Below are 8,830 nucleotides of genomic sequence, written 5' to 3'. Positions count from 1 at the left end.
TTATTATTATTATTTATGAAAAGTTAACAATGATCCAAATATATTGTCAAATGTTATATTTGGATCACTGTTAACTTTTCATAAATAATAATAATAATAGTTAACAATGATCCAAATATAACAATTGACAATATATTTTATTTTTTCCCCCTTAAGCAATGAACTATAAAAATCAAATTGCCTGCACACTCAAGATGTGGTATTTAGGTTCACTGATGTTCATAAAAAAAAACAATATTCCACATATAAAATTATGAAAAGAATACATTGAACACAGATAGTAAAGACAAACAAGTGTACTCTGAAACATACGATTCTTTACTGACAACATAGTAATGTTATCAGAACTAGCCAGGTTTCAGTATGATTATTGTTTGGCTACTGGGAATGAGAAAGCAAGAGTCAAATTTAAGAAGCAAAACTCTGAAAATACCCAACTTGTATATTCAGGCAAAATAAAGCCTTAGTAAGGTATCCCACAAGTCCTCAGTTATATATTTTAACCAATGGTTTACATACAATCCTAAGCCATGTCAGTTGTACAGGTTTCTGCTCTGCCTGTTTGAATAGTATACCTTCCAAGAATTCCAAATAGAAATGCATATATATATATGCTAGTTTATAACTTAAGAACAAAGGTTGCAGTAAGTTTTCTTAACTGTGAAAAAGGATTAGCACATTTATGACCCTGAGACACCCAGTCAACAGCAATAATATAACTATATGCAAAGACTGCATAGAAATTTAGAACAATATTATGTGAATATAACTGAATACAGATATACTTATGGAAAGGTGACATTCATGACTATTTTAATCATTAGAAAGACATATTTGTCAAACTTTGTCTGTTGTAATGAACTAGGTGGATATTTATCTTCTTGGTAAAGCTTTCATCTTAAGACACTAGTGACCATATGTTCCTGGGTTAATAAAACTTCAGTCAGAAGAGACTGTTTAGCATCTTGTAATGTACCAAAACAAACCACCACTAAAACAAGGGTTGAACAAAAAATTGATTTATTAAACTTAACAACCACATAAATAAAATAAAAACTTTCAAACAACTGGAATACAAAGTTTATCCTTTACAGTTTATAAATACATGCCCAAAGGATTTGATACAAATGTTAATGAACAACACCATATAAATATCAATGTTATTAATCATCTAAATAAACAAAGGAATTAGGAAAAAGAGCCAGAAGAAGAAAAAACCTAATACTAAAAAAAAGAAACAATATTCCAAAATCAAACCACTTCAAGATCAATAACAATATAGAGTAACAATCTGCAGTAATTTGTTTTAACTTTTATCTCATGAACTCATCTGTTTAAGCTCATCTGCTAATCTGAGTTCATGAGATAAAAGTTAAAACACATTACTGTGAGCTTAAACAGATTCAGATTAGTAGAAGTTCATGAGATAAAAGTTAAAACACATTACTGAGTCTGTTTAAGCTCAAGGCAGGGTTTTTATTTAATGGTTAAACCACGAAGTCACATCTCATGTGAATAGCTAATTTAGATAATCTTTCACAACATTAATATCTGTACATCATCAGTAGGGGGACGCTTGTGTCATTTTCACAATATAAACGTACTCAAATTCAATGTGCTCTAGCTAGAAGGCAAGTTTGTGTTTTAATATAACTAAAATAAAAATTTTTAATTGAACTAAATGATATAAGGAACAAGAAATGAATGGTAAACAAAACCGTAACAAAATAAAAGTAGAATTTCCTATCTCAAAATGTGTTTCAGATTGTTACAAGCGAAGAACCAAGCACTTTTTTTTCCCAATCAACCCCACCTCCCATTTCATCTAAATAAGATAAATTAATTCACCAACACATGTACAGTTTTGTATGTTCATAAACATACATATATAATGATGATGGATTCTCTCATTGCCAGCAGTCTTGAATCAACTATTATTAAAAACCTGAATTTTACTCACTTCTAGGGTAAATGAATGATTTCATGAAACAATATTTAATTATTGGTATATTCTCAGTGAGGTTTAAATAGTGACTTATTCAGTAATAATACCATTTTTAATTACATTTTTTTCACCCACTCAGAGGTGAACTATGCAATAAAAGTTAACCAGTAGAAATGCCATAAACTACTCTCCTAAGTAACCAAGCATATGACAAAGCAAGGCCTACCTTCAACAGATATCAACAATCAGCTCTCAGTTGCATAAATGCTCACCACTTACCACTAACAAACATTTGGTGCACAACTCTGGTATCTGACAAGAGTAACTTGAATTATTTTTGTACATAGTTTTCACTGTACTGACTAGATGACACTAGCAACCAATATGTCAACAACTAACAGCTAAGAACATGTAGATTACTTCTGTGACTAAGCCTAGATCTTGAGAATATTCTGGTAGCTTCACAAATTTGTTTTTATTTTGCATTTAGGTACAGAAAAGATACAGTCAATACTGCAGCTTGTGTGATTCTGTAAAAATTTGTAAGATTAAGGTTAGTGTTAAAAATTTTTCCTATAAATAGACATCAAGACAAAAACCATACTAAGTCACAAGTGTTGTGGGAAAATCTATACCCTCAATGCTACATACCAGAACAGTTTCCCAACCTGGGCGGTACCACCCCTATTGGGCATTCTTAAAATTCAGGGGGCAGTAAACTTTTTGAAGGGTGTGAGGGGGGAGAGAAATGTTTTGAAGGTTTCATAATTATATTTGTTAAAATTAAACCATAACAACTATTATTGCCTTACAATTTTCATTCAAGTAAAATATTTTAATGGTCTAAAAATTTATTAGAAGGGGGCATGAGTACTCATTGTTTGCTGAAAGGGGCACTGCAGTGAAAAAGGTTGAGAAATACTATACTATAATCAGCAACCACAAAGAATTGCAAGATATACCCTAATGAAGTTGGACAGTATTTGTATGAAAATCAATAAAGACTTGAGTGTTTATAGGCCAAAAACTAACAGTAATTCAACTTGTATATCAAACAAGTGTTTTAATGAAAATTAAATATCTACATTCAGCACATCCTGTTAGAAAACATTTTGAGATATTTGCTAGAATCACAGAGTTATGTTTTCGTACCATACTGATGTGGTGATATGAAAAAAAAAAGTTACTGATTAACTGGTTGACAATAATTGACCAATTTATCAAATTAAATGTTTTCTTCTGTTACTTAATTCTTTCATCAAAATCCTTTGAGATGAATTATGGTGTAGCTTAATAAATATTCCTTAAGCTCTATCCTGCTCAAGATCTATCAGGTTAGTCACTCAAAATGGAATACAGGCATAAAAATTATGAAAGAAAACAACAATGCTTATGTTTAGCTTGTTTAATATTTTCATAAAACTGAGTTTTCTTGAACAGAAATAATGATTTTAGAGCAATGTTCTTTCCTTTCCTTCCACAGATTTAGTTACTGTTCACAGCTGCTTTCTAGTTTCAACATGTATAAAAAAATCAGTAGCTATTAGTCATAAGATTTAGCTGTTCATGTGGGTTGTTAACCTTGACAACAATTGGTATCCAATAACCAAAACCTTACCCTAAGTACTTAATGCCCTGATAAAGTTCCAGAATTCATAATGGATTTAATTGTCAGTTAGCTAATACAGACAACCATCTCACCTTCCTCTATCAATTAAATAGTACAATGTAATTCTTAATGAACTTAACATAAATTATCTACGATACCCCGGTTATAAAAAAATTATATCAGAAATTTAATAAATTTCTACTCAAAAATAGAATCAAATATCATCCCATAAATAAAACACTAAATGCACAATATTAACTGCCTCTATGTGAAAATATACTACAAATGACAAAAAAGACTCAAGATTAAGTGTAATCACACAAATTTATACCAACAAAAACACCCACTTATTAAGGTTCATGCCAAGAAACCAAATTCATTCATCTATTTTCAAAACAACATGTCTCTATCTCTACAGTAAAACCTACATGCACAGTAAAAAATTTATATGCGAGTGTATATGCCACCAACAGAATCAGAAAAGACTGTACTAAGTAAAGGACTAAACTCTGCCCTAATAACAGCTTAATATTTACCTTAGATATAATCAGAAGCTCAGAAGGCAACTTAAAACTTACAAAAAGAGAAAGAACTTGAATCAAACTAAAATCAGCAGTCCAGAAATCCATGCAACATAAACTCTACTACAACACTAGCCTAACATAAAAATTGTTTTTAGGAATGTAACAAAAGAAAACACAATAAAAATTCTACCTACAGCCAATGGCAATGCTGTAATATTTATAGGCAAAGAACATACCAACACAATCCAAATTCTACTTGAAGTTGACAGCTATAAGAAGATCAAGTCTAACCCAACAACTAACACAAGGAAACACTTAGTCAACTTGTTAAGAAGCACAAAAAAAATTATAACATTTTGTAGTTAATTTCCTCAAAGCAGCCATCTCAGTATTTTGCTCAGATACAGTGAGGACACATTCTTAATATATCCACACATTATAGACAAGGTTCCAGATTTTATAAGTAATATAAACAGGCAATATCTAACAATATAATTAACAGTGAAAAGATATAATAATCACCCGGATAAATAACTCGTACATGATACGAGTTTACAGAAAATCCATAGATACTCCTCTGACGTTGCTATCTGAATCCTTTCTCATTCTTCTGGTTCAAATAAACCCTCAATTTGGTTAGTTTTAATAGATTTGTTACCTGAATATTATTCAGGTTCCTCTGGAATAACAACATTTGAGGGATAAGGGGCCCCCCTCGGCCCATCATAACTATCCCATTCATTTCGACACATATCTGTATATATCCAGCCCTGACTCACCAAGTACTCAGTAAGCCCTTTTTTCAACTCTCCCAATCTTGTTGCATCAAGAAGATGTGAATGCATTCTATCCCAGACACTGACCATCCTATTTGAAATATAAAATTGTTAAATTTTCACACACCTTCTACTCTGCTAAACCTTAAATCTATGTCCCCAACCCCTACAACTCTTACTAATAAACACACAAACACACACAAAATCCTATCAATACCCCTTTATAATTTTGAACATTTCAGATCACCCCTAACCTTCTTGTCGAGAGAAGATAATTTTAAAGACTAACCAGTTCTTATATGCTAGCCTCCATCTAAGGAATTATCCAAGTATTCATTTTTTACATAATTCAATGTCCTCCTTAAAGTAAGGTGATTAAGAATGAACACAATAATCTAAGTTAGGCCTAACCAGAGATCAGTACCAAGAAACAATAACCTTCTTTTCTCCTTTGACTTGTATTCACTATTCTTATAGATACAACCCAAAATCCTGTTTGCTTTCCCACTACCACTGACTAACACATTGTGTGGAAGGCTTATGAGACTGATAGACCAAAACACCAAAATTATTTTCTTCTAGAAAACTAACACGTTGATTTCCCTCTAGATGTTAATTATAGTTTCCGGTCATGGAAGTATGTGAATGAAAAATCACAGTTGTGAATATATATAAATCTCCCATAATCAAAATACTAATTATTGTACACCAAACAACAAATGAAAAACATCTACAGTACTAATACACACTGAACTAGCATGATCTATTTCAAGGTAACTGTACTCCCACTAGTTGTAAATCAGCTTTTAAAAAAATCACAACCATTGCTAAACCTTTCTTCCGCCATTTGGCAACAAGCAAATGTTACACCAAAAAAATGGTGTCAGTAAGGATCAGTGATACATCAAACGATAGCTCTCTTCATGCTCTACTTTGGTGTGTGTGGTTTCATTGGATCTAGAAGCATTTTCTATTTGAAGACACACAAACAAAACTTTAAAGCTATTTATAATTCTTTTTAAGTCATTAAATTTGTAGAAAAAAAGCCATACAATAACCTTCGTAGTGCATATTACATAATGAATAAACCAATATATAGGTGTGTCTACCAAAATTAAACCAAAAGCATGTCACAAAATGATGAATGAGGATTGTAAACAGACTATACGCTGGCTTGAGAACAACTTGTTTTCTGTCATATTGTCCACTGTAAACAGGCAATATGTTGTCCTGACAACAGTTTGCTATATATCATGTTGCCGGGTGTGGCTAGAGCAAAAGAACGTGTGCTACAACAGTCTGTGATAAAAGTGGTATGAACGATTTATCAATTACATCAAGACATGATATAGAACAGATGGAGGTTATTACTGGTACGCATTTGTCAATCATGGTATTTTAAGTTTACAACCAATGTGATGATAAAATCTCTCCTATACTTTCAAAGGTATACAGCTAAGTTCATACTTCAGTTTTAACACTTGGTGGTTTGATCATTTTAATTTCATTTCATTTATCCATATAATATAATATGTACGAGTTTGAAATTGATGGATTTTATTGGTACTACATTTTATCTTGCCTTGACATGGGTTTCAAACAGTCTCAGGTTACCAGGTAAAGCAATAATTTTATATAAATCAGACATTTTGTTAATATTATTCCAATGGAAAGGTCAAATAGTGTGAATGGTCAATTTACAGGTATAATTTTAAACTATTTTTTATTAATTAACTATATAATTAAACTTACAGTGTAAATCTACTTATTTTTGACTGTAGAATCCAATGGTGTGGATTTTTTTTTATTTTCATTACTTAAAAATCACCAAAACCCCCTAATTATAGTTTAAGGTATCTAACATGTACTTAACATAATTAAATATAACAGTATTCCTCTTGTAGCCAATTTTAAAATCAAAACTTTAATGTCATAAGCATTCTTGAAAAATGTGTTTATCAATATATTTTTCTTCCTTTCCTCTTACTACACTTTAATCCACTGTGCTTACTGCATTCCCCACACCCAAGGAGATTATTTTCTTTACTAGTCTTTTAGGTGACACTTTGTCAGAAGCTGTCTGAAAATCTAGGCATGCCAAATTCACATATTTACCCTCATCAATATAAGCAGCGACATCTTCAAAGATGATAAAAAGAATCTTGGGATATATAATTTTTTCCAGTAGATACTGAAAACCATGCTGGCTGTCCAAGAAAATTGTAAACTTTGTTAGTTAGCTTTCAAAATAATAGAAGTATGAGGTTAGGTTTCAATTTTAAAAGCACAGAATATTACCTTTCTGTGTAGCAAATGTATTAACTTTTCCACTGAAATTTTTTCAGATATTTCTCACCTTTCAACCCAAGGTCAAAAACTTTATTAAGATGTAACTTAATGCTCTAACAACTAACAACAACAAATAGCATAAGCTACAGTCAGACAAGGGGAAACCCCAAGAAAGCCATTATCTGGTCAAACAAGTAATCATTAGGAATAATTTATATTATATTACGAATAAAGTTACATGTAATGATGATGTATGGTGCACTGGTATTCAACAAAAAGTTAATTTAAGGTTATTGAACTTGCTGTAACTTGTAACTTAAGTGTAAGTGCAAACTGCATTTGCAATTTACTGCAACTTTAAATTGACTGCTACTGTTAGTGTTACTGTTATCGGTATTTTATGGTTTTTCACGTTTTGTGGCTGGAATTTGTAAAAACACACCAAATTAAAATATTTCGTTTTAAGTAACCATATGAACTATAGCCTTTAAAAGTACTATATTATATATATTGTGCTATGCATGTTTACTGTTACAGACAGCAGTTGTTAACCCTATCGAACACGATAAACTCGAGAATTAGGCCTACATTACAGTCTAAGCCACTTTACTACAACTAGTAAGTTGTAGTAAAACTTACAAGTACAACTAGCAGTAGCAGTTGTCTGTCTCATACTAGTCATACACTTCAGTCTATAGTCATAGACTCGTTCGTACTCAGTCATAGTCATACGACCGAAGTTAAATGTGTGCTAAGAAAAAAATATAAAACTAGTCTATAATTTCGATTACGTATTAATTAATCATTTATTCATTTAGTCTAAAATTATCTAAATTAAATGAAGAACATTCCAAATAATATACACATATAAAAGTTCTTACGTCGTTTGTACTGCTCATTGAAATATAAATTTCCCTGAAACACAATGTCAACCTCAATTCCGTGGAGCGATATCAACTTTTACTTAAATATAATTCAGTTGCGAAACACGGACGACTAACGAAGAACGTAGAACTCCACTGTTCAAATTACAAATATTTTAGAAAAGGCTACTATTTTATTTTTGATTTTATAGTTATACATAATTATCTTTTCTCTGCTAATTACCATAAAGTAGAAATATCTATAGATAGACACCTAAATATAGATAGAGAAATAAATAGATAGATTTATTTCTTCGAAGTTTAATTAATCTCACAATGAAAAATAGCTTAATTATGAAAAAAAGTAGTGCTGCATCAGTGGATATAAATGTTTGGGCATAGATATTAAAATTAAGTAAGACCTTTTTCCATTCCATAATGTTTGTCTTATGTTTCGGTTAAACACCTTTACCAAAAGACTTCGTAACAGGGTGATAATTCTGGGGGTCCCTCTCCCACCTCCCCAGTGCTTGAAACGGAACAGGATGAGAGGGGACGCTTTTACGCTTCTTTGCAGATGGGCTTGAAACCATCGCGTTACTTTTCAGTAGACTATAAGCTTCTCAGGAGAGAAAGGTTCCATGGACAATGCAATAAATATTTACGGCGGCAAGAAACTTGGAAGAGAAGCTATATTTCTTTCTTAAAATATCGTGTAAGAGCAAAGCAGAAATGAAACAAAGTAGTACACAAATGGAGCGAATGAGCCCTCTCACTTCATGCTTGTGTTACGTCTCCGTTTGTTAATTAACTTTCCGTAACTT

General features: G+C 31.5%; 1 protein-coding gene across 2 annotated transcripts in view; it reads right to left on the bottom strand.

Moving 5' to 3' along the window:
- Window positions 1-8,141, bottom strand: part of LOC106458235 (protein tyrosine phosphatase type IVA 2-like) — a 31,305-nt gene extending 23,164 nt beyond the window's left edge. For both annotated transcript variants that reach the window (XM_013917710.2, XM_013917713.2), the window contains exon 1: window positions 8,025-8,141. The gene's annotated coding sequence lies outside the window, so the exon portion shown is untranslated. The remainder of the gene's footprint in view (window positions 1-8,024) is intronic.
- Between the last annotated feature and the right edge of the window lie 689 nt (window positions 8,142-8,830).

This window comes from Limulus polyphemus, unplaced genomic scaffold, assembly GCF_000517525.1.
Source record: "Limulus polyphemus unplaced genomic scaffold, Limulus_polyphemus-2.1.2 Scaffold433, whole genome shotgun sequence".
In the NCBI taxonomy this organism is placed as follows: Eukaryota; Metazoa; Arthropoda; class Merostomata; order Xiphosura; family Limulidae; genus Limulus; species Limulus polyphemus.
This window is presented reverse-complemented; position numbering and strand designations above follow the sequence as displayed.